Genomic DNA, 25013 nt, shown 5'->3' on the forward strand with positions numbered 1-25013 from the left:
TTTATCATGAAAAATACCATAAAAAAGCAATGTATATATCATTGGATCTAGGGCACAGTTAGAGTGGAAAAGGTAAATGTAAAAAGAAAACTTGAATAAATCCCCAAACAAGATGAGTGGGGAAAAAACTAGTTACAAGAATGGCATATACATTAGTATATTATTTTTATAAATTTTAAAAACATATAGAACCAAAAAGTATAAAAATAAAATGGAAGAATACATTCCAAATTCATCTTAGTAGTTGCCTCTGGAAATGGATGGAGAGGGATCAGGTTGGAATGCAGGACAGAGTTTAACTTGTCTAATGTTTCATGGCTCCCACTGGAAAAAAACTGAACCAAACTTTATGTTTAAAATGTTAACAATTTGTCAATTTTAAGTAAAGATCCAGATGTGAGCCACATATTGTGAGGGAATAAATTCAGAGAACTATATTTTTTATTCTCAGAGCTCTTCCGTATTTGTCTAATTACCCAACATAAACAAATAATTTTTAAACGAAAAAAGATTAGATTATTTATTTCTTTTCTATATTTTTTCAATATTTGTAAAATGTTTATGAAGGATTTTTTTCATGCTCAGGATCGAGACAAGACCTCATGCATGCTAGGCAAGTGCTCTACCACTGAACCATACCCCAGCCTTCAAAGATTATTTTCATGAATGATAAATGAATTTAACCTTAATACAAGAGAAACAGAAAAGAGAAAAAAGAAACAAGAGAAAGAAAAATGAAAGAGTGAGTGGGTGACTGTGATAAAATAGAGAAGGCCTGGAAGCATCAGGACAATCTTACCTCAAAGTAACTTAAGAAATTCCTGTTCTAGACCATGAGCTACAAATTTACCACAAATTTATTAAACTCTTACAAGAGTGAGAGTCCTGGGTGTTACAGCCTTCATGCCCTCATTGTGTTTTAAAACCCCTCTCCATTTCATTGATGTCTCAGGACAATCTTCTAATGAGAATCCTCCAACCACCTACCCTTTCAGGTGCAAATTTTCCATCTCAGTTCCCTGCCACCCACCCCTGGGTACTGGGAATCTAATTCAGGACCTTTTGTTTGCCAGGCAGGCATGGCACAGCTGAGCTATATCCGTGGCCCTCCATCTCAGCTTGCAGGGCTGCTATTGCACCCCACAAATCACTTTCTATCATTCTTTCTTGAGCCAAATTCCCAGTGGTTTCCAGGATTCCCATGGGGAATATAGTTCTCTGAATTTATTCCCTCACAGACTTGGCTCACAATATTTCTTAAACTGTATGTCTTAATATGAAAGCTGAATATGCTAAAGATAAAATTTTTCATTTTTTCCCCTACTACTCTCTCCCAAAGTAAATCCCTTTCACATTAGAAATATGTTTATCCCCCCAACTCTGAGGAAATACTACTCATTTTGGCCTTTTTGCTGCATATTGATTGATCATTGAGTTCATTTGCTTTTATCAACTCTGTCTCCTGAGGCCTCACCCATCTATCATGTTGTCTTTTGTCAGCCCCTTTCCCCAGCTTTCTTCTATAGACTATTTGCTTTTTAAGGTCACTTCATGATATGGTATTTTTAAATGTCTTTTCCTGTCCTCATCTTTTGTCATATACAGGATGGTGTAACTGAAGTACTGATTCCAGACTTTGCTCTCTAAGGGTAACAATGAATATGCCAGGAAAATATCTGAAGTCAAATAAGATATCAATCCTGGGCAATATAAAGGGGAACGTTGAAGACCCTACTGAGAAATGAGGGGGAGTACATTGGGAAGATGGTCAGGCAGGACAAAATGTTAAATGCAATAGGTAAGCATAGGCTTCACAAGTTTGGAAGCAAGACTACCTCTCACCTCATTGTTCAAGGAGATCACTGATAGGGCAACCTTAGGGAAAAGATCGAAGCCTGGCTTGTAATCATCTCTTTACCCCAATATACAATATAGCGTTGGGCAATTCAGATTAAACTCTTTGATACTCACTTTTCCCATCTGGAAGACCTTATCATCATGCAAGCCTCCATTTCATAATTTCAAAATTTTGAGAGAAGCAGCTTATCTTACATGGTCACCAGTTACCTTGCCTAAGTCCATAAGGATGTTTGTGAGGTCAAATCAAAAAGACATAAGAGCCCTCTGAAGACAGGGGCTACAGAAATATATACTAGTATTATTGGCAGCTTTAATGCTTATGGCCCCTTAAATAACTGTTTCTTGAATGAAGACACATCTATATAGGTTTTTATCTTCAGTACCACTGAATACACTGCTATCTGTCTCAGGTGATTATCTCAGCAGGGAAGATTGCAGCGATCTGCCCGATCATAATCCATTGTTCCCTCTCCTGTCTCAGGCTACTTTTGCTACTTGAACACACGCTGTACCTAAGGGTTTGGAAATCACAACTCCACCCAGTATCCTCCTCTAGGCACCTATTATGTTCACTGACACCACATATCATGTGACACCAAGCATATCAGTGCCATAGGTAGATAACTTGGAGAAGGGGGCCTCCATGGGTTACTGAGAGTGGGGTAGGAGCCACTCAAATATCAGAGAAAGGCTAAAATCCAAAGGAACAGTCCAAAGGGTAAAATATGGAGCATATGTAGGAAGAGAACACACTTTCCCCTTCAAAGCATAGCATGCCAAAATATCTTTCTCATTTTAAAGTGTAATTTGAGGTGTCATTATCTAATATATGGCTTGATTGTCCTAAGTAGGCTCATGGATTATTTAGTTTAACAAACTAAATTTTCAGAGAATAAAGAAATCCCTTTCCTGGTGTCAACTGTATCCACTTTAGGTCTCCACTAGCCAATGATATTCAATGCTAGAAAATATCAAAGTCATACTTGAGAGTAGACTATCAGACATGCAAATCAAGGAGAAGAAATTAATTTACCAATCTGCCTTTCAGCATCTTTCAGTGGTTTTAATAAATCATAAATCACTGGGGTCAGAATGTCATGACATGGCCACTTTATTTTTACAATAAACAAATGGGTGTTTCCATTCGCTCAGGAGTTGAAGATGAACTACTGAAGCATTATTAAAATAAGGCCCCCCAAAAAGTGGCCTATAGGAAAAGAGTAAGATCAACTGCAAAGAAGTCTGATTCCAGGTTCTGTTAACACAGCTGTACAGAATCCTGACCTTTCACCACTCAGCACAACTGATGGCCACTGTCTTCAAAAGTAAGTGTCATATTTGGAGCCTTCCTGAGAAACAAAGTGGCAAATAGGAATTTTGGTTGCTCCCACTTTGTCATCTCCATTATCTCTGAGTAACAGATAAGGAATATTCACTTTCTCCCCACATGTACATAGAGCAGAAGGATCTGCTTGATCCCAAGGTCTAGATTACAACTGACGTCTTGGCTTTGGGTTATAAAACATAACTATCTCTTTTCACAGCTTAACTCCCAAAATTCTTCTATCTCGAATTAATATGTGTTTTTGTTTAAAGTCAAAACACATGTATCTGAAAACTCACTACAGCACAGGCACAATTCTCTTCCTTTCACCTATTTAGTCAAATGAATTTGGCTATGTCATTTATGAAACATCTTAACATGGAAAGGTCATAGATTTGGACACATAGGACTTGCTATGAGAAAAGGCAATGTAACCTATATACCATCCTACAACACACATTCAATAGACCTGGGTATATCTCTTCCTTGGCTGAACTATATAGTATATGGGCAGCTCATAATTACAAACACATAGAAATTCATGCACAAATAACTCAGAGAGCCAGTAAGGGAAAATGTAACTGAACTGCCCCAAGGAGAGATTCTAAGAACACTCACTCTACATTGAGGACACCTCCACTACTCTAAGCAAAGAGAGATTGAGAAGACAACTATTATTCCAGTGTACAAAGAAACCATGTAACTCTTGGCCTTGAACAAAAAATGCCAACAAATTAACACAGAACTCTGTACAGGAGAGCTCTTCCATAAATGCTCGCCACCTGGCTGAGTGCACTGGAAACCTCAAGGATTCAAATGTGAGGGCCACCAAAATGTAAAATAAACCCTAGATTCTACAAACCAAATAAATGCTGTTTTCACAGCCCACTCTTTTCTGCTAATATTTCCTCGATCAAAGGTTACTTCAGTTATGGAGATGAAGTTTGTTTCTATGAATTAGACAATCTAATTGCCTCACTCCCCAATAAGGAAGAATTTTCTTCTCCTCAAATAGAGTGGCACTAGAATCTGCAATATAACACTCCACTTCTCTTACCAGGCTTGAGAGGAAGAATTTGATTAATACTATGGATATCAACTCCACTCTGCTGGGTCCACACTGACCAGCTAAATTCCCTGTACCCATATTTCTCTAGAACACATAGCACCCCTGCTCCCATTCTTGGACCTCAGATCCAATAAATAGGTCAGTTTATTTCACCTGTGCCACAGAATTTAACCCCAATCTCTATTCCAGTTTAGCACACTACTGTACTGTACACTCTCTCCAAACCCCACCCTTTCTTGAACAGTGATTAAAAATGTTATATATAAATGTTATTCGGTATGGTAGCAACTATTCCTATGTGGTTATCATACACTTAAAATGTAGCTGAATTTCAACTCTCACCCAGCAGTAATGAGCCCTGCTCTCCAGGTGTCAAGGAGGCTGAATGGGAAATCTGGACTTTTACTTCCACTTGGCAGAAACAAGACAGCAACTTTCTTCTCCTGCTGGAGAAATGTCAGAGAAAGCAGGCTGAAACACAAGGTCTAAATAAGGTAGAAAGTCTCATAATGTACTATAAAATGTCCAAATTTCTATTAAAAAACAATCACTTCCCATACCAAGAACCAGAAAGATCTCAAACTGAATGAAATGGGTAATCAATAGATGCCAAAATCAAGATGAAAGAGATAATAGAATTAGCAAAGATTTTTAAATGCCATGACAAGAACACTTCAATAAATGCTAACATATTTTTCAAAACAAATGAAAAATAGAAAGTCTCATCAAATAAATAAACCATATATAGACAAACCAAATGCAAATTTTAGAAATGACAATTTAGTTTCTGTCAGTTCATTGAAAAGAAATTTTGCGCTAATGCCTGTTTGTTTCTTCTTTGTAAGAGAGAATCTTTTTTCCCTATGTCTTGTACTCTGAGTAACTACTTTGAAAATAATGATTCACAGTGCATTAACTATTCTTATTCTGTTATTTTGTTATGAAATTCTGGTTTTTTCATAAAAGAAAAAAGAAATGATAAATATAATAATTCACACAAAAACTTGATGATCTCTACAGCAGAATGGAGAAGATTGAGAAAAGAATCAGTTAATTTGAAGGTAGAATAAAAATGATCTTATCTGAATAAAAAAGAAAAAATTGACTGGGAAAAAAGTGAATAGGGCCTCAGGGATCTGTAGGGCTAAAACCAATTCTAACTTTTCTGTCATCAAAGGAAGCCTGGAATGATAGGAGAAAAATGCGGGAAAGAAAAAGTATTTGAAGGAATAATCATTGAAAACTTTCCCCAATTAGCAAGTGACATAAACTTACAGATTCAAGAAGCTGACTATATCTCAAAGTAGGTAAACCCAAAGAACTCCATTTCAAACTACATCATAGTCAAACTTCCAAAAACTAAAGAGGAAAAACTAAAGAGGAAAAAGCAGTAGGCTAGAAATACCTTATTTTCAAGGGAAAACAATTCTAATCACAGCAGATCAACAGATTTCTTAGAACCCATGAAAGTTAGAAAGAAATGGCCATTTTTTCAAGCATTTTAAAAGATAAAAGCTGTCTACTTGAAATCCTATATTCAGTGAAAATATCCTTCAGTGATAAATGGGGAATGAAGAAATTATCATGTGAAGAAAAACTAAGAGAATTTGTTGCTAGCGACCCTGTACTAAAAGAATGGCAAAAGGAAAGTCTCTTAGTCACTTTTTTTTGTGCAGGAATATGATACCTCACTGTGTTAGTTACTTTTCTCTCCTTGCTGAGACAAAATACCAGACACCCAAAGTTAAAGGGGGAGGAGTTTATTTGCCTTACAGTTAGTAGAGATTTCAGTCCATAATCAGCCAACTCCAGGGCAGGGACGAAAAATAGACATGGCAGAGCAGAAACAACATGGTACACACAAGGCAGCAAAGGTAACAAGAGAGTTAACAGCGTCTCCTTGCCCCTTTTATCTTATCCAGACTACTTAGGGAGGGTAGCACTCACACCCCTAATCCTAGTGCCCTTGAGCCTAGCATTGCATCATGAATCAATTCCAGCTTCACACACTCTAGATCAATCCTATAACCACATGAGGCTTTGGGGGGACATCTAGACCCAAACTGTAACACTCACCAACAATTTAAGGGAGGAGTGGTTTATTTTGGCTTATCTTTCAGAAGTTTCAGTCCATGTTTGGCAGGCTTAAACACAGAAATGGCATGGTAGAGGTCTGGAGGGAGGAAAGCTGCTCACATCATGGCAGCCAGGAAGCAAAAAGAATAAAGGAACCAGGAAGGGAGACATGCCTTTTCAGGTCAGAACCCCAGTGACCTACCTGCTTCTTCTCACAACACCCTACTTCCTAACAGCAAGTCAGCTACATCACCCCCAGGATTACCTTCTAAAAGCCCCAACTACACACATATGAAGCCTGTGGCAATATCTAGATATAAACCAAAACAGAAGGTATCTAAACAGAAAAACCATACATATATAAAGAATTTTTTAATCTCAGGAAAGAAAAAAGAACAACAGAAAGAGTAAAAGTAAGTTTTCTCAATCATGTTGGATAGTTGAAGCAAAAATTACAATACTGGTGTAGTTCTAAATATGTTAGAGGAAATGTTTTAAGATAATTATAAATGGGGGAGGGTAAAGTGACTTAAGAGAGGTAAAGTTGTTATAAATTACTTAAACGTATAATATAATACTAATAGACCGTAATAAATTATATTCAGACACTAAAAAAGTTTCTTAAAATATTTTCTTTAAAAACTGGAAGACTTGTTTTCAGTTTTTCAAAAATTAAGCATACACTTACCATACAAACCAGCAACCACACTCCTAGGAATTTTCCTAGAGAAATGAAAATGTATGTTCACACAAAAACCTATAAATTAGTGTTCATAGCAGCTTCATTTGTAGTAACAAAAAACTGGAGATAATCAAAATGTCTCTCAATAAATGAATGATTAAACAAACTGTGATGTAATCATACTATGGAATACTGTTTGATAGTAAGAAGGAATTAATTATTTATACACAAAACAACCTAGATGATTCTCAGGGGCATTATGCTGACTAAAAAAAAACTTGACGGGTTCACATACTCTATGATTCCATTTATATAACTTCTTGAAATAAAGAAACTATAGATATGAAAAATAGATTAATGATTGCAGAGGTTTGGGATAGTTGAGGGTCAGACTATAAAGATAATAAAGACGTAGTACAACAGATCTCTTGTGGTGATGGAATAGTACTTTCTCTTGATTGTGGTCATAGTTATATAAGGATAAACATGTGGTAAAATGACATAGAAGTACACACATCCATTGTTCCAATGTCAAGTTCATGGTTTTGATATTATACTATAGCTACACAAGATGTAGCCATTAGGGAAATTTTCTAAAGAGTATGCAAGTCCTTTCTGTCCTTTCAATTTCATGTGAATCTATAATTATTTCAAAAGAAAAAAATCAATTCACCATGATAGAAAGATTAATAGCCCTCCAAAAATGTTCATATCCTACTCCCAGAACATGTGAACATGTTAGCTTAAATGGCACAAGAAGAGTTAAAGTTGCAGAGAAAGTTACGGCTGCAAGTCAACTAACCTTTAGATGGAGAGAGTACCCAGTTAGGTAGATCCAAAATAATTATAACCATCTTTATAAGTGAAAAAGGGAAGTAGAAAAGTGAGAGTTGGAGCCAAGGATTTAGCTCAAGGTCCTGAGTTCGATCCCCTGTACCCTCCCCCCCCCAAAAAGTAAGAGTTGGTGAAAGAGATACAAAAAGAGATACAATGATAGGAAAAATATTAAAGTGATAAATGTGGGGAATCAATCCTCCTTTAAAGGCTTTTTATATGGAAGGTGTCCATGAGACAAGAAATACCAGTAGTGCCTAGGAGCTGGAAAAGTCAAGGAAAGAGTATCTCCTCCCAGAGCCTCCAGAAAGGAGGGAAGCTCTTCCCATATCTTGATTTTGGTCCAGTGAAACCTAGTTCAGACTCCTGACTTCTGAAATCCAGAACTACACAATAATAAATTCATGTTTTAAACCATCAAGTTTGTGGTAATTTGTTATAGCAGCCAAAGTAGAAAACCAACACAGGTACCAACCAGGTAGTTAACAACAAACCTATTACAAGATGGACAATTGGCTTTTTGAAGTGTACATGCAATTCATTAGTCAGAAGCCAATAATTCTGTATAATCTTAAGGCAACAGCCAGTACATCATGGCTAATGCTATTTGCAATTCCACATCACCAATGATAGCAGTAATAAAAATCTTGCCTCAAAATTACAGGGAAAAGAAACACATTAACTCTATTAAATAAGGCCTGCTCATTTAATGACAGTATAAGAACAGAAGCATTTGTGCCACAGAGTCTGGAAATCTTGTCTCAATCCAGCTAAAGATGCTTATTTGCCAAGGAATTTCCTGCTATGTAGAATACAGGAACAATGGAAAAATGAACTGGTTTAGCAAAGGGGTAGTGTCAATTCAGATGGTAAAAAAAGACCCAACTAAGAACAACACTAATTTCCCATAAAATGGAGAAATCCATTTTATTCTTTTCTCTGCTCCATAGTAGATACTAAATAAATATTTGCTGAATTGAATTATAAATGATAATTAATTAGTAAACAGCCTTAGAATTGTATGAATCCTCATACTCTGCAGTACCCCAAACTGCTAGGACAAGAAGCAATAAACATTTTTTCACTGATAGGCATCCCATATATTACTAATCCTAAATGCAAAGCACAGATGTGGCATATATTCGCGTTTGCAGAGCTTACAGAGTTTTGCATTTAATATATGGTGCTAGAGCTCCAGGATGAATTCTGTTATCTCTACAGGATGACTAATATGTCACTTCCCTCTCTGACTACATTACCATACCTAACAATTAGTTAGGTATGGCTGGGAAGAGTTCACTATTCTTGTCCGCACCTTGGATAAGGGAAATATATGGAGATAGCAAGACATGAAATAGAAGGGGCATGTGATCAGAAGTGTGCTTTTTTATATTGATTATATAGAATAATGTATTTCTTTGTGGCATTTTCATACATTCAAATAACATATTTTCATTATATCCCCTCTATTATCCTCCTTCACTCTCTCCTGTCCCCAGCCCTAATCCCCTTTCTCTTTAATAGTCTTCTCTGCTTTCATGTCAACCCATTTCCCCAAAATTACACACATGAGAGAAAACATGTGATATTTGTCTTTCTGGGTTTGGCTTATTTTGCTTAACATGAGTGTGCTTTTATGGAATATATTTTGTATATCAGTAATTAACTTGTGAAGTGAGAGCTGAACAAACACTTTTAAGAGAGTTGACAAGTCAAAGATTTGGGGAAACTAGGCAACTTATTTCTGTTGAGAACAATAATGTCCAAGTGACTGCTAAGTGGCTCTTTTTTTCATAATAAAAAATGTCTATGAAGGCTAATCATAAAAATACTTGTAACAGTAGCTGAGGGCTGTGGACCATAAGTATGCTAATAACATGCTTTTCTTGAGAGAATCATTTTCATGGCTTTCATTTCAAGCTACAGTGACCATAACAGCTATGCAACAAGAACTGTGTAACAAACAACTGGAGAAAGTCTTAGTGCAGAGGCTTTTAACTCACAATGTATAGTTAGATTTCCTGAAAATGTACGCAAATATTATATATGTAAACATGTACTTTTCTGAAGAGAATACCATTGGCAGCCATCAAATTTTCACAGGCAGTCATGTCGAAGTTAGGGACCACTGAGCCAGATGGTGATGGCCTTATTTTTCTACCCCTTTACCAAGTAAAGCAGCATATCTTCAGAATGTATTTCAGTTATTTAGTAACTAAAGAGACACTGGGTTTCCATTCAAATAAACCACTGAATACTGGCCTCTGGGTTAATAAATCACATGTGTGCCTGGAAAAACATGGTAAATATTGGCAAGGAGAGCAAAAAGAATTTTGTAGCTCTACAAGATTTAGATAACTACCAAGGTGAGGGAAAAAAGATAACTATTGATGTGTTGACTCAAACAAACAAATTCACTTGTGAATTTCACTTTTTAGGTTATTCTCCTGCCAGTTCACCAGATTCTAGACAATCTCCTAAACCCTAGATATTAGTTTATGTATGGTCATGAAATGTAGACTGATTTTAACATTGGGTGAAGTAAAGCTCAATCAAAGAAAGAGAAGCTTGAAATATTTGCAAAAACAACTCTACAAGGCTCCATGCTTTCTTCTTGTCTGCTTTATTTCTTTTTCCATGGTAGGCCAGATTTGGCCTGTGGGCCATAGTTTCATTCACTCCTGCCCTGGATAAATGAAAGTCCATCCTAGATACTTAGAACTGGAAGGCAGCTTAAAAGATCATCTTGTCTACTACAGAAAATTCAAATGGAAAACCACATATATAAAAAACAAGACCACATGCAGACAGAGCTGCTTGTGCACCTTTAAAAATATTTTGAAAAGAGAATTTGTACTTCCCTTAGCACTATATTTTTTCTCACAACTGTTGTAGACAGGATGTTCTTCCTAAATTTAAATTTTTTCCTAATAAGCTTTAAGCTTATTACCTCTTATCATTCTTTCATGAATTCTCTCCAGGATGCAAATGCACCTCTTTGTGTGCATGTGTATGTGCAAATACTCTAGTGTGTTTTACAGGAGTGTCTTTACATCTAATAACACAATTCTGTTGAGCCTAAAAACTGAATCATTTCTGAGGTTCTTCTCCAGAAATGCCTCTTAGCTAAGAAAATGATGGGCTTAGCTGGGTTAAAGAACTATTATTATTCCATAAATCTCATTATTCCACAAAGTTTTGCAAAAATAACCGCCTCCCCAAGTCAAGAAACAGAGTTTCTCTGAGTCACCTTTGAAGGTAGCTTACATTAAGGTGGTCATAGAATTTTTTCCAAACTGGAACACTTTTGAGAATGAAACAAGTATACCAGAATAACAAGAAAAAAACACAGCATATGGTCATTCTACTTATAGTCTTTCATAGAGGAAATTCTTTAACTTCTCCCAAATGAAATGTATCTCTGTGCCTGTTCTTGATGGAGGATGGCTTGGTAAAAATCCAGCATTTAGGCCTAAGGCATAATCTTGGTCTCAAGCCTCTGGCAAACATCAGGAGCAGCTTCTTGATTAGGCCAGTTGTTTAACCCTTGAAAGGGGCTACTGAGAGAGAAGCTGAAATTTTAAATGGGATTTGGGGGTGCTTGAGAAAACAATAGATAATTGTTTACATCAAAATCACTTCACTGGGGATGGATAAGATGAAGTCCTTTTTGGAAAAAAAATAATACTTGTGAGCACATTAGTTGGTCTTAAAACTTCAGTTGCTTTTTCATCCCAGAACAAGGAAAAGAAACACATCAGATCATAGCACTTATCTATATAAAAAGACCCAAAAGAGCATAGCAGAGGCCTGTGAATCACTGTGGGCATTGAGGAATTGGACAGGAGAGAGACAAAGGTCTTCATCCTTACCGGGGCTAGTCCAGAAAAGGCCGTACCATCACTAAAAGGCACCTTCCCTCAACCCTCCAAGTTCTCAGATGACCACATCCAGACCATATTTCTCCAGGTTGTGATGGGCTTACTATTGCACAAGGCCAGTGTTGTTTGAGAAGAGAGGAATGTTCTTCCCAGCCTACAAATAAATTTTCTGAACAACAGAAAAGGTGTAAATTTGAAAGTCACCCCTAAGTGATGTGGTCCTGTCCAGTACTCTGTTTTGTTTTCAAGCAGCCCTGGAGAAGTGGCCTCGAAAACCTGACAAGTTCTTTGTGCCTAACCCAATGACCTTGGGTTTGAAAAGGTACTCTGGTGAAGAAACTATCAGGGAGCAGATGGGCAACTTTTCAGAGGAAGTAAAAGAGCTGACTTTTTTTTTCTTTTTTCTTTCTTTCGTTTTTTTTTTTTTTTTGGTACCAGGGATCAAACTCAGGTCCTTGCACTTGCGCAGCAGTTGGTGAAACCGCTGAGCTAAATCCCCAGCCAGAGGAAGTAAAAGAAAGCACAACAAAATAAAACTAAAAATGTCCAAATCTGAAATCTCTAAGATTGGAAAAATAAGGAGGTCATACTCTTTAGTGAATCATTTCCCTTCCCTATCACCCACCATCCAGTTTGATTTTTCTCTCCTTTTGTTTACTGAGAGCAGGAACACTTAAAGCGATGTATATGAAAACAGATAGGTAAGTTTAAATGCAACACAAAGGCCAGCTGGAATCTTCTCCCCTTAGGAAGGGATTAACAGAAGAAAAATAATGTCTAGAACTGCACTTAGAAAGAGAGACATGGCAATCAACGCTTCTTTGATTAAGCCAGCCCCTCCTCTAAGCTAATACCTCAGTAAGACCAAGATCTCCACAGTGACTGTGTCAGGGATCCATGAGCACATATTTAGATGTTTTAAATCCAGCACTTACCACTTTTTTCGTCTTTCTTCTCCCACCTTTTAAACACAGGTAATACCAGCACAGCTTTAGTTCTGTTTTCTCTGTGTAGCTTACAGGTAGAAGACTGTAGAAAAAAGAAAAAGGAAGAGAGACAGACTCTGAGGAAAACAGAAAGCCAAAGGGTTCTGCACTTGTTTGACTTTGGCAACAGGGTGTTACTGATTTGCGTGTGTGTATGTGTGTGTGTGTGTGTGTGTGTGCGCACGCTAAAAAGCATTGCTGAATTCAAGATTTAACCATTGAACAGGTTAATTTATTTAACAGAATTGACATATGTCAAATTCTGCTATGTGTTTATATAATTGTTACCAATTTATCAGAGCTGTAATTTAGGCAAATATTTGTTTTATGAGTATTTTCTTTTAAATTATTTTCTCAAGCCTACTGCAAATAAGTCTTGGTTCATTTTAACTATGCTAACAATAGCTATTTGGTGGAAGTCTATGAAATCTAGTCTTCCCCCCAAACTGTATCCTCCAAGCTAGTAATAGCTTTCAAGTTAAAAATTATACCATAGAGAACATTTTAAAATATCCACAATGTCTTTTTATGCTATGATATTTTCCACTTCTGATTTTTTAAAAAGAAGTTTCTTGACATATTGTTAAAATCAGAGCTGAATGCTGTTAACGGACTAAAAGAACAAAAGGATGTGATTTTTTGAGTGTATATCTGTGCGGTGTTCAGGGCAGTTAGGGGAAAGCTAGCAAAATAATTAGGTAGAATAAGAGAAAGTAAATGGAATCAACTTCCAAGTCTTATAAATTTTGTTGAATCTAAACCCTATCTAAACACATGTGCACCAAAGATCATATCTTTTCAATTCAACTGCATGAAATCTATCTAGGTTTTGTGGGAAGTATAATAATTGGGAAGTATTTCTAAGAAACAAAAATCCAATCACTAGCTGCCAGAGATGGTTTGGGTTCTTCTAAATATGTCGTGTGCAAAAACAAGAGACTCATTTTGACCTCCAGGTCAAGGAATGAGGGCACTATGAAAAATATAAAGGTGTGGGTGGGAACGAAATCTCATCACCACACAAGTGAATTGTTGACCTAGAAGCAAATACATTTCTGTTATTATTGCTGGGTACAATGCACAAGTCTTCCAGAAATTAGACACTGTAATAAAAATGTACCAGCCCAAATTTAAATTGCTCACTAGACAGATGGTTAATTATATTCACAGCCACATATTTCACTGGGATACAGTTTCAGACACTCAGCCAGTTTTGTTTGATTAGCCAGTTTCCCAGTTAATATGTAAAGTGACAGTTACTTAAGGCTTTTTTGTTCCCTTCTAAAAATATATTTTCAATAAGTGTAAATTCTCCTCAGCCAGAAGAACATCACTGCTGTAAATAAAACGTTTGGTCATATGTTACCCTATGTGTAAAAGATGTAAAAGAGATTCACTTCCCCAAAATCCAAATGGTCTCTAGTAGTTCAGAGAAGGCCACTGGAATACCCTTTCTCAGCAAGCAAAATATTCTACGGACTAGCAGCACAGGGTTCCTCCACCTAAAACAACTGAGATTTTCAAATCCCAGGGCTGAAGTCCTTTAGATGCTTTTTAAAAACAGCTCTTCTAGCCCCCCTCCCGCCAAATCATGCCTTTCAGGTAACAGTCTAAAAAATAGAACGTTGGGAAAATGTTACATAGCGAAGTGTACAGCTGTGCACAAAATTCAACAATATGCTGAGAGAAAAAAAAAACAGAGGCAAAATATGAGACCCACTTATTCCAAAATGCAGCCAGAAGCTCGACAAAAATCAAAGAGTGCTGGGGTAGAAAAGGGGAGACAATTTTTTTTAACTTCGGAAAAGACAGAAAACCTTGCGCGGGTGATTCGGTCCCTCACGAATCACAGAGACAGAAGCAGTCATGCTGAAACCGCTGGATTCCTCTGCTGAAGGGCGCCAACTCAGCTTCGGGGTTTCCCCACTCTTCCTGGAGCAGCAGCCGCCCCCCCACCCCCGCTTGCCGGCCTCCCTGCCCCACAGGGTGTATGAGACCCAAAGGACTGATACCTGCAGGCGCGGTGGCAGCGAGAAGCATCAGAAGCCTCGCAGGAAAGCGTCAGTTTGACTGCTTCCCACAGCAGGCAGGGCAGTGGGCCAATTTCCGCAGAGGTGATGAGCGTGGCAAGGCTTGGTCAGGCCCCAAACTTACACTTGTCAGTGCGCACCTTAGGAACACTCTGTGATGCTCTAGGCCCCCAGAGAGCACGGGAGCCGTGGGCGAGAGAGAAGCGCTGGTAAAGCGGCTTCGCACCTTTACGGCTTTGGCTCAAGCACCAGCCGAGGCCGCTGCGTGGGTTTTCCCGCTCCAACTGAAGCGCAGTGTCGGACTCCCGGTCAGGCTCTCTCGGCACCAACCCAAAAGGAGGCAGCGCTCGGCTCGTTCCAGTTGCCCTGCTGTGTGCTTATGATCGCCTTGGCTCCGGCCCGCTCGCTTCCCCTCCCCCTCCTCCCGCTCTAGCACAGAGGCCTTTCCTAGATTGCAGTGCTGGTCTTGGCGAGCTGGAATCTCACCCTCACGGCCTCGCTCCTTCGTACACAGACACATACATGCACGCCATTCGGACACAGACGTCCTCCCTTCCGCTTTCCCTTCCTCCTCTTCTCTCTCATCTACCCCTAATTCGTTTCACCCTTTGCCGCCGCCACCCCGGCCGGGCGGGGAGCTGGAGAGAAGGCCCGGGGGCTGGGTCGCAGCGCTTATACTCACCTCACAGGCCGACTCCTGAGGCGCACGTTGCGGGCGGGCTCAGACACCGAGCTCTGGAGCTGGCGCGGCCGCAGTCAAGGATGGGCTGCCGCCGCTGCTTTGCTACTGCTACTGCCGACGCTGCCTGCTGTGCCTCAGCTATGTGCGTTGGGCCCGCCAGGTGGACGCGCCTGTCACCCTGGCTCCCTCAGGTTTCACAGCCGCTGCCGCGCTAGATGGATTAGATGGATTCAGAACTGTCAGGCTCAGGCTCTGAAACTCAGAGCCTCAGTGGCTTTCCGGCTGCTCCTAGGTTCAGAGCTTCGCCTGTACCACCACTCACTCAGGCTGGGGCTACCTCTCCAGCGGGCTGCTCGAGCGGCGCCCAGAGCTCGCTCTGTGCAGTGGCTGCGGGCGTCCGCGACAGGGAGAGAGAAGGGCGGCTGCTACAGCCGCGGTCGCTGTTAAAGCTATTACCAAATGCTGCTACTGTCCTTATGGCTACTGCTGTGGTGGTGTCTGCTGCTACTGCTGCTGATGCTACTGGTTTTGCTTCCCGGGTTCTCCCCCTGCCTGGTCCTCCCTCCTCTTCTCCCTCCTCCTCTCTCCTCTTCTCCCTCCTCCTCTCTCCCCGCTCCCTCTTCCTCTCCCTCTCCCTCTCCCTCTCCCTCCTCCTCCTCCTCTTCCTCCTCCTCCTCTTCCTCCTCCTCCTCTCCCTCCTCCTCTTCTTCCTCCTCCTCTTCCTCCTCCTCCTCTCCCTCCTCCTCCTCCTCCTTCCCCCCTTTCTCCTCTTTTTGCCGCTTTTCTGAGAGCCTCTGCGGGCACTGCCTGCTCCCCTCTTCTCCCAGAGCTGCCTCTACCCGTTCAGAAAGGTGCCCAGAGTAGGGCTGCCTCAGCTGCCACCATCGCTATTGCCCCTGCCATTGTTTCCTCCGTCACGGCTGTTCTTGCTGGACGCGCTCCCCCTCTACCCTCCTTCCCCACCACAGCCCTCCCTTTTCCTCTCGCTCTCTTCTTACCCTCTCTAAGGTTCCTTCTCGATGTTCGCCCTCCCACTCTGTCCCTTCCTCCCCTCTCCTCAGGCGCCCGGGAGCGCGCACTGCGCGGCCACCTGTCATAAAGGGCGCGCACTCCCCATCCCCACCCCCACCCTGTCCCCCACTCGCATTCTTGCAGCCAGCCCAGTCAACCGCGCCACTGTCTCATTCTTTCCTGGGCAGACTCAAAGCCGGACACCACTCTCCCATGCCTTTGAGGGCAGTTCTGTGTGCAGAGAGGGACGCTCTGAAGTTTCAGGAAGAATATTTGAATGGCTTAGTCTACCAAGCATCTAACCAGTCAACCTACCCTTAACTTCAGGGTCTAGGTCCCCAGGAAGGTGGCTCACGGTGGAAAGGCTGATGGAGGCAGAGAATTGGAGAGGACTGGGGTTTTTGTTGTTGGTGGTGGCAGCAGTGTGTCCCCCCACCACCACACAAACACCCAAAATAAAGGGGAACTTGAATACAGCCATGAAGCAAATAGGATCTACCTGACTGCTGTCATTGAAAAATTCCTTAGGTAATCATTTCCCTTCTTATATCCTGGGAATCAACTAGAAACAGCAAAAAATTTGAGAGTGACTCAGGAGGAAACATTTAGCACTCCTAAAAGTCCTAGGTGTAAGGTTGGGGTCTGAACTCCAGAGTCACAACCATTAAGAGCCAGGGCAAGAGATGAAAGGTTAGCGCTAGAACAAAAGGGGTAAAACTCTTTATTTCGTGTGCACTTACTTCAGCAAGTATTGCCAAAGCCCAGCTTCTCCAGTTAGGGAGGGCCCAATTTTAGATCTCTCTGCTTCTACAGGTAGACAACCTCAGTTTGCTAAACTCAGGCTTTGAGATCTATTACCCTCAATAGATCATATAAAGCTTTCCAACAACCTCTCCCCAGAAACAGCATGGGGGGTGGTGAGGCTATTTCCCTTTCCATGACAAAGTATAGAAGACAGATCTTTAACATATCTCATTGGCAAAAAGGTCAGGGCCACCTCTTCAAGTTTGGGGCACACTTCCACAGGTTTTTCATCCTTGAGCCATAAAATGTGTATATGGGCATGAGGGACACTTTTTACAGCCTCTCATCTCTGTAGTTTTGTGTCTACAATTTCACCTGCTTGGAATACCTTTGTCCACCTCCCTCCTTTTTATCTATGAAGTTTATTCATGAATAATAACTTATCTGTAAATAATCAGCACTTTGTCAGTCTTATATGCCAGATAATGTGTTAAGAAACTTACATGCATTATTTTATAGAATCCTCATGACACACAATTTTATTAACCCTATTTTACAGGTGGGAAAATTGAACAACAGAGAAATAGATATATAGATACAGGTAAATATTTTCTCTATCTTGCCTCTGACAGGTAGTATGAAAGTTTTTGTAAATAGGGAGGGGTAGAGGGGTGGAAGGGGGGTCAGGAGAATGAAGAAATTTAAGAACCAAGATATATCATGTAAACGTACAAATTCCCAATGATGAAATGTCATCACATTGTATACCTAAAATTACCAATAAATTTAATGAATTAAAAATTATATTTGCCTCTTTTAAGCATTGGGATAAATAAGATAAATAAAATTTGGCCTCTGCCCTCAAAAGCAAAAATAAACAAATATTAAATATGTAAAATGGCACCATCTATTGGCTGGATCTCGATGGCCAGAATAAATTGCTGTTTCCATTGTTAGAAATCATGTTGTTTTCACCTGCAATTAATCATCTACCCTATGCTTCCTTTTTCAAGTTACTTGCTTATTAGTTATCAGTTATAATTTGTGTCGGTGTCTTCCAGCTAAAGTCTACCAGGAGCACAGACATGTAGCTGAACAATTTGATATCATCATTAGTTACAGTGAGTACCCAGTGTCAAGCCATCTTTCAGATGTCAGACGCTGCCTTTTCTTCTTTCTCACTTGTGGCTACTTAACACTATCCATTAGCTATATGGCTTTAGGCAAGTTATTTCACCACTCTGTGCCTGAATTTCTTCACCTATAATTGAAAAAAAAAAGGATTAAATATAGAGTTGTTGCAAGAATTAAACCTTTTTTGAATGTGAGGTACTATCCATGCCTGTCTTCTCCAACAGATCATATTGTAAATTGCATATGATTATAGTTATGAATTGGCACTTTGTCCTGTGTTAGATTATAATCTCTTTGAGAGTAGGAACAATGTCTATTGGCATCGTCATAATAGGTAACTTAATGATTGAGTGCTTTCAGTGGGTCAAACATTAATGTGTACTGTTATTACTCTAAGAAAACTTTTGGGGCCTCATCCCTATCTGAAAACTGGCCTATTCTGTGTACCCCTAGCACCTATGTTTACTTTAATCACTAGACTTAGCATATGATGTTGACATTGTGTACTTCTTCCCTTTCTGAACTGTTAACTCGTGGACAAGAGAGCAAGTACTTTCAATTTTATGTGTTCATATCTAAGCACAATGTCAAGTACAATAGAATCACTCAATGTAAAGATATTGGTTGGGTTTTCACCACATTCTTTGCTTTGTCTAGGGAGGAACTCAGGTCAGCCCAGTCTTAACCCCTATCATTTCTTTCCCTGGGTTTTGGGGTATTGTTTGTTTAATTTTGTTTTTTTTACTTAAAAAGGTAATAGAACATCTTTTATAGAGTGACCCCCTCAGTAAGGCAGATATAAAGAATCAAGAGAATCACTGTGACACTTCAATGTAAGAAAGTGCCATTTGGGAGTAACCAGCCCCTGCTTTTTTTTTTTTTTTTGTACCAGGATCAAACTCAGGTCCTTGTGCTTTCGGGGACAAGTGGTGGAACCACTGAGCTAAATCCCCAGCCCTAGCCCCTACTATTTAAACTGCCAGCAGTAGCATGTCCATTAGGGTGAAGTAGAGTAATGAAAGAGTATGAGACTAGGACCTAGAATCTTAAATTTTGAACTTAATTGTGTCATTAACAAACTGTAATATGTAGCAAATCACCAAATCTCTCTGAACCTCAGTTTCACCATGGGGGACATGGAGTTCATAATCTTTTTATTCTGGCTAACAGAGCTTGATAACAAAACTCAAAGAGCATTTACTGGAGATTCTCTTCAGAGAAAGCATTTAGCCCCTCTATTACTTCCATGGTATATGCCTGGGTGATTTTCAGCTCTGGAATTGGTATTCCAAAATAGCCAGTTTTTCAAAATGTCAACCAAGAGACAAGTGTGTTGTGATTTCCAACCTGCCATACCACCTCCCTAGCAGCCCCACAACCTAGACCATTTCCATTGAAGGAACTATAAGAGGTGTTTCCACCTTGATGATGGACCCATAAAATAATTTACCATTCTGAGGCTAGGCACAGGATACTTTTCAGCCCAAATTTATATTCTATCTTATCCCAGAGGGATAAAAGATAAATGACAGAAATAACATTATTATGGTATCATATGCATATATAAAGAAGGAAACTAGCATATTATTTTTCATATAATGTACCATTATTGTGCCTAGAGACTATATAGTAATCATAGTAATGCCCTCTGGCTGAGATTTTATGGCACCTTTCCCTAGTGAATTTCAAATGGGCCAAAGGAACTCAGAAGGATTCAGATTTGAGAGATCAATAAATTGAAACCAGCATTAGCTTTTCCTCTTGGCTAAGGGGCAGCACCCAGTGTTTTGAGAGCTCCTGCTAAATATGATGGAACTGACAAGCAGCCTCAATGCTCCCCTCCTTTGTACAAAACAGGATTAGAAAAGTATAGCTCTTGCACTCCTGATATAGACAGAGGTTTCATTTTTTTCCCTTTCAGCAGCTGTTGGGGGGCATATTTTATGAATTATTCAGCTAGTGTTTGGTTTGGGCCCTGTATTAGGTCTCAGAAGAAAGAGACAATTAAAATAAGGTGCATTGTTTGCTTCTAAGAGGCTTACATTCTCATAGGGCAGATGAAAACATAGGAAAGCAACATTCTCAGGCTATACAGAATGAAGGCTGAGTGATAGGTGAGATTAAGTTAGAGCTTCAAAGGATCAAGGGAGTTTAGGGGTCTGTACATGCACCAGTTATGATGGTGCTGGGAAAGAAGTAGGACTGTGATAGGCAATAGGGAGAAGAGCATCTTGAGCATTGGGGAGTGCTGACATAGAATGGCAAGCAGTATATTTGGGAGCCAATGACATTTCCAGCATGTCTCATGCTAAGAGCTCACTCCAGCGAGCAAGAAATTTTGGAGGGATTGAGTAAGGCCCAATGGAACCTTAAGATATTTTGTCCTTCAATTCTTACTCCCTGCTTTGTAAATGTGGAAGAGAAGTATCATGGACACATGCTAGACTGGTAGCTAGCAGAGCCAGTGATACTTGGGGCTCACAGGATAGCAATGATGAACATTTATGATTTGTGATGTATTTTCACATATATCATGTCATTTGTTCATCACAGTCTATTCAAAGTACCCCACTGCCATGCATTCCCTTCTCTTCTGCTTCTTTGTGGCCTTATAACAAATAAACAAACAAACAAATAAATGTATATGTACATACATACATAAACTAGTGGTTGTTCTCACTGTCCTATGCAGGCAGAGTGGAATTTCATGGGAGAGGGTAACAGGCTCATGTAGGCCAGATGAGCAAAATGCTTGTTCTAACTCAGAGTGTCTGGGTTACTGCCCCCATTTACCCAACATATTCAGGTGCCTTGACTACTATGTTCAAAATCAGCCTGATAAAGGACAGTTTCTGACACTTGGGTTATTACCATCTCAGGATGAGCCTTTGAAACATACTGGGACAGGATGAGTTACTCAAAATTAGAGAACTGAGGTCTAGAGAAAACCATTTCCATCTACGGCTGCTAATGGCCACTGGAGAAGACCCAGATTGAAGTTTGACAGACAGCCCAGTGCACAAGATCCTATACCACAGTTCTACCCACCAGACAAAAATGTTTGTGGCCTTGCAGCACTGAACAAGGTGAGAGCAGGAGTGAGGGCAATGGGGAACTATCCCCAGATGTAGGACAGGACCATGGACAGAGATCAGCTTGCTTGTTTAACAAGATCCCACAGTGAAATACAGCTCTCTATTAATGCAGCTGTGTGCCTGGGTGGCACTGCAGTTCAGTGGATAATATGTAGAGTGTCTGATATGGGTTTTGGGCTTCCCTGGGTTGAGTTCCACCAAAATACTCTGAGGGTGTAAGATATTTCTCAGGCGTAGTTTCACAGAGACTCCTTATTCAGTATGGGAGGTGTGAGTACAGCCAATGTGCAGTCATTAGTCATGTACTTTGAAGAGTAGTCCCAACATTAGGAAACACAGACAGAGCTCAAGTAAATCTAGAAATGACTGGTCTAAGACTTCTTGGACTTGGAAACTTGATCCTTTAAAGAAAGAACTTCAAAGGACTCCTCTTCATATAAAACCCAATACCTTTAGCTATAAATGTCTCTAATTTCTCATTTTTTATGGCTGAGTAGTACTCCATTTTATAAAAAAACACATTTTCTTTTTCCAGTCTCCAGTTGATGGGCATTTGGGCTGCTTCCAAGTTTTAGCTATTACAAATTGTGCTGCTATGAACATGGGTACACATATGTCACTGTGGTATGATTCTTTTATACTCAAGTGAAATAAATAGGACACGCATGTATAAATACCAAATAGTTTCTCTAGTGTGAGAAACTGAAAGTGTAAATAAGGACTAAAAGGTATAATAGATAATGTGAAATAGGAAGAAAAGGGGCAAAGGGGAAGGGGAAGTGGAAGGGGTAGAGGAAAGGAAAGAGGGGAATGGAATTAATATGAGAAAATGAAAAAATGGAAACAAAGTATTTGTAAATAGGGAGGGATGGAGGGGCTGAAGGGAGGGCCAGGGAAGGGGGAAAAATAAGAACCGAGAGAGACTATGTAAAAGTGCAAATTTCCAATGATGAATGTCATTATATTGTATACCTAAATTGTACCAATAAAATAAAATTTAAAAAACAACCAATACTTCACACTGTACATCACTTCCCTTTATCCCACCAACCAAGGTAAAGGAAAGGAGGGTGAACTGTGTTGTGATGGAAAAGCTCTAGACTTGAAATTTAATGAACTGAGGTTCTGCCTCTTACTAATTTGATTTTGGGCAGTTGCTGAGTCTTCTCAAAACTATTTCTTAAGAAAATTTGGTACTTACACACAATGGAGTATTACTCTGCCAAAAAGGTTAACCTTGAATCATTTTTAGGAAAATGGATGCACCTTGAGACCACAATGTTAAGTGAAATAAATAAGACATGCAATCTTAAATATTGCATGGTTTTCTTATATGAGAAACCCATAATATAAATAAACAGCAAAACAAAAGATAGATTATAGGAAGTAGAGAGATTTTTCCTCAAATGGGAGGTGGAGCAAGAGATGGAGAGGAGAGGGGGAGGGAAGGGGATTAAAAAAAGTAGTTAAATGTGTTATGTACATGTACCAAATCCCCATAAGGAATGTAAACATTATGTACTGCAAACATATACTGATAAAAAATGAAAAAAAGTAACCTGCCTCATTTGTGAAAAAGGGCCAAGAGTAAAAATCTCTACCTCACAGAGACTTGTGAGAACCTTATGGGTTAATATGTGTGAAAGCATCTAGCAAAAGGCTTGCCATATAATGGTATATAATAAACATGTCTATTCATACATGAATTCCTGAAGCTCCTGAAATGTCCCTCCCTGCAAGAAGGCTTTTCTAAGTATTTTATTGAGAAGTTGTGAATTTTCTTCTATTTATACTACAAGATTCTATGATATTTGCCTTTTATCTCATGAATAGCCGATGTTGATAATGGTGGTAATAGTGAGAATATAATATGGAGACTATGACTGGTTGAGGCCATAGAATATATAATACAGGTAAAGGAGAGTGAGGATTAGGAACTTTAGAAAGGAAGTAGAAACTATGGCTGGTTCAAAGTCTGACCTTTCCAGAACTGGCCTCTGCAGGTCCATCAACACAAGCATTCATGTCAAATCATCAAGAACAGTGCACTGAAGATTATTCAGCAAAGTATGTCCTAAGATGCTCCTGCCCAGAATGAAGGGTGTGCTTCAAAAGAATGAATGCAGGTCAAGGCAGGAAAAGAGCTTTTTCCATTCATCTGAAACAAATGCTTCTTGAGTACCCTTTTTTGGCTACGCAAACTAACCTATTGGCATCTAGGAAATGTGAAATCAACATATACCCAATGTGGTTGTCTGTTCAGAGAAGTCAGTGAGTGTCTTCAGCTTTGCTAAATTACATGAAATTATGTTTTGAATTACCTCCAAAATACTCAATTGCTTTTTAAAGTCTGAAAACAAATGCCAAAATCCCTAAGCTAATAATCCATGAAACAGTCCCAACTTGGCTTTGTAGTTCCACGTAGCTGGTGCTCCAACTACACAAATACTTCACATTCTATGTCCTCATGTCTTTTCTCAGATTGTTTCCTCAGCCTAGAATACCCTTTCTGCATCTCCATATATCAAAATCCCTCTTTTCCTTTAATGTTTAACTGAAATAACATCCTTTCTAAGGTATTTCTTTAATGTTTCTAGGGTTGCTGTGACAAATTACCACAAACTTGGTGGTTTTAGACAGCAGAAATTTGTTCATAGTTCTATATGCAGATGTCTGAAATCAAGTTGTAAGCAGGAACACACTCTCCAGTGGCTCCAGGGGAAAATCATCCCTTATCTTTAAAAGCTTCTGGTGATTCCTGGTGGAGGGGTTTTTTTTGGCTTGTAGCAACATAACTATAATCTCTGTCTCCATCTTCATGACTTTCTTCTCTGCATCTCTGTATTTCTTATCTTCTTTCATTGGATTTAAGTCTTACTGTGTTAATCTAGGATGATCCTATTTCAAAATCTGTCACTTAATTATACCTGAAAAAATCTTTTTCCAAATAAAGTTATATCTACAATTACCAGAGGTTAGTAATCAGGCACATCTTTTGGAGGGTCACCATTTAACCTACTACATCCTTCCAGATCAAATTCATATCTCTTCTTTTGACCCTTCACAGCACATAGTTTTGCTCTAAAAAGCTTTGCTTCAATTTCTATTCTATATTATAGGTATGTGGATAAAATCCTTTCAGTCTGGCAAGAGGACAAATTCTTCAAGGGCAAGAACTATATCTTATTCATCTCTATGGAACCCATGGCTTATCCCCATATCTGACATATAAGTGCTCAATTAATTATTGAAATTTTTTAAATGGCTACAAGCAATGACGTATAACAAGATGATTATTATATAAAATAAATGCCTATCTCTAGGAAATAATCAGCTTCCCTATCACCAAGAAGCAATTGTAACTCCCTGTAGTTTGGGGGGTTTTTTGGTTTTTGATGGTTTTTTTTTTGGACCAGGGATCGAACTAGGGACCTTGCAAGGCAGGTGGCAGCACCACTGAGCTAAATCCCCAGCCCTCCCTGTAGTATTATAGTCCCAACAGCAAGAGTTTCTTAAAAATCCCCAAGTCAAGCCATCCTGCCCCTGAACCTTAGCCTATCTTTCAGCATGTATGGATTTTCTCAAGTAGCTATCATTTACTCATT

At 39.5% G+C, this 25013-nt stretch overlaps 1 protein-coding gene across 4 annotated transcripts in view; it reads right to left on the reverse strand.

Moving 5' to 3' along the window:
* Positions 1-16540, reverse strand: part of Nexmif (neurite extension and migration factor) — a 158674-nt gene extending 142134 nt beyond the window's left edge. Inside the window, exons 1-3 of one of the 4 annotated variants that reach the window (XM_021246500.2) lie at positions 16423-16540; positions 15425-15635; positions 12662-12755 (exon numbers count right to left, since the gene is read on the reverse strand). The gene's annotated coding sequence lies outside the window, so the exon portion shown is untranslated. Of the gene's footprint in view, positions 1-4595; positions 4700-12661; positions 12756-15424; positions 16100-16422 lie in introns of those variants that run through there. The other 3 variants (XM_087196592.1, XM_013066564.3, XM_004867497.4) reach the window with 3 other exon arrangements.
* Between the last annotated feature and the right edge of the window lie 8473 nt (positions 16541-25013).

This window comes from Heterocephalus glaber, unplaced genomic scaffold (assembly GCF_053883595.1).
Source record: "Heterocephalus glaber isolate CG9 unplaced genomic scaffold, H.glaber_assembly_v1.0 deba00001613, whole genome shotgun sequence".
NCBI lineage: Eukaryota > Metazoa > Chordata > Mammalia > Rodentia > Bathyergidae > Heterocephalus > Heterocephalus glaber.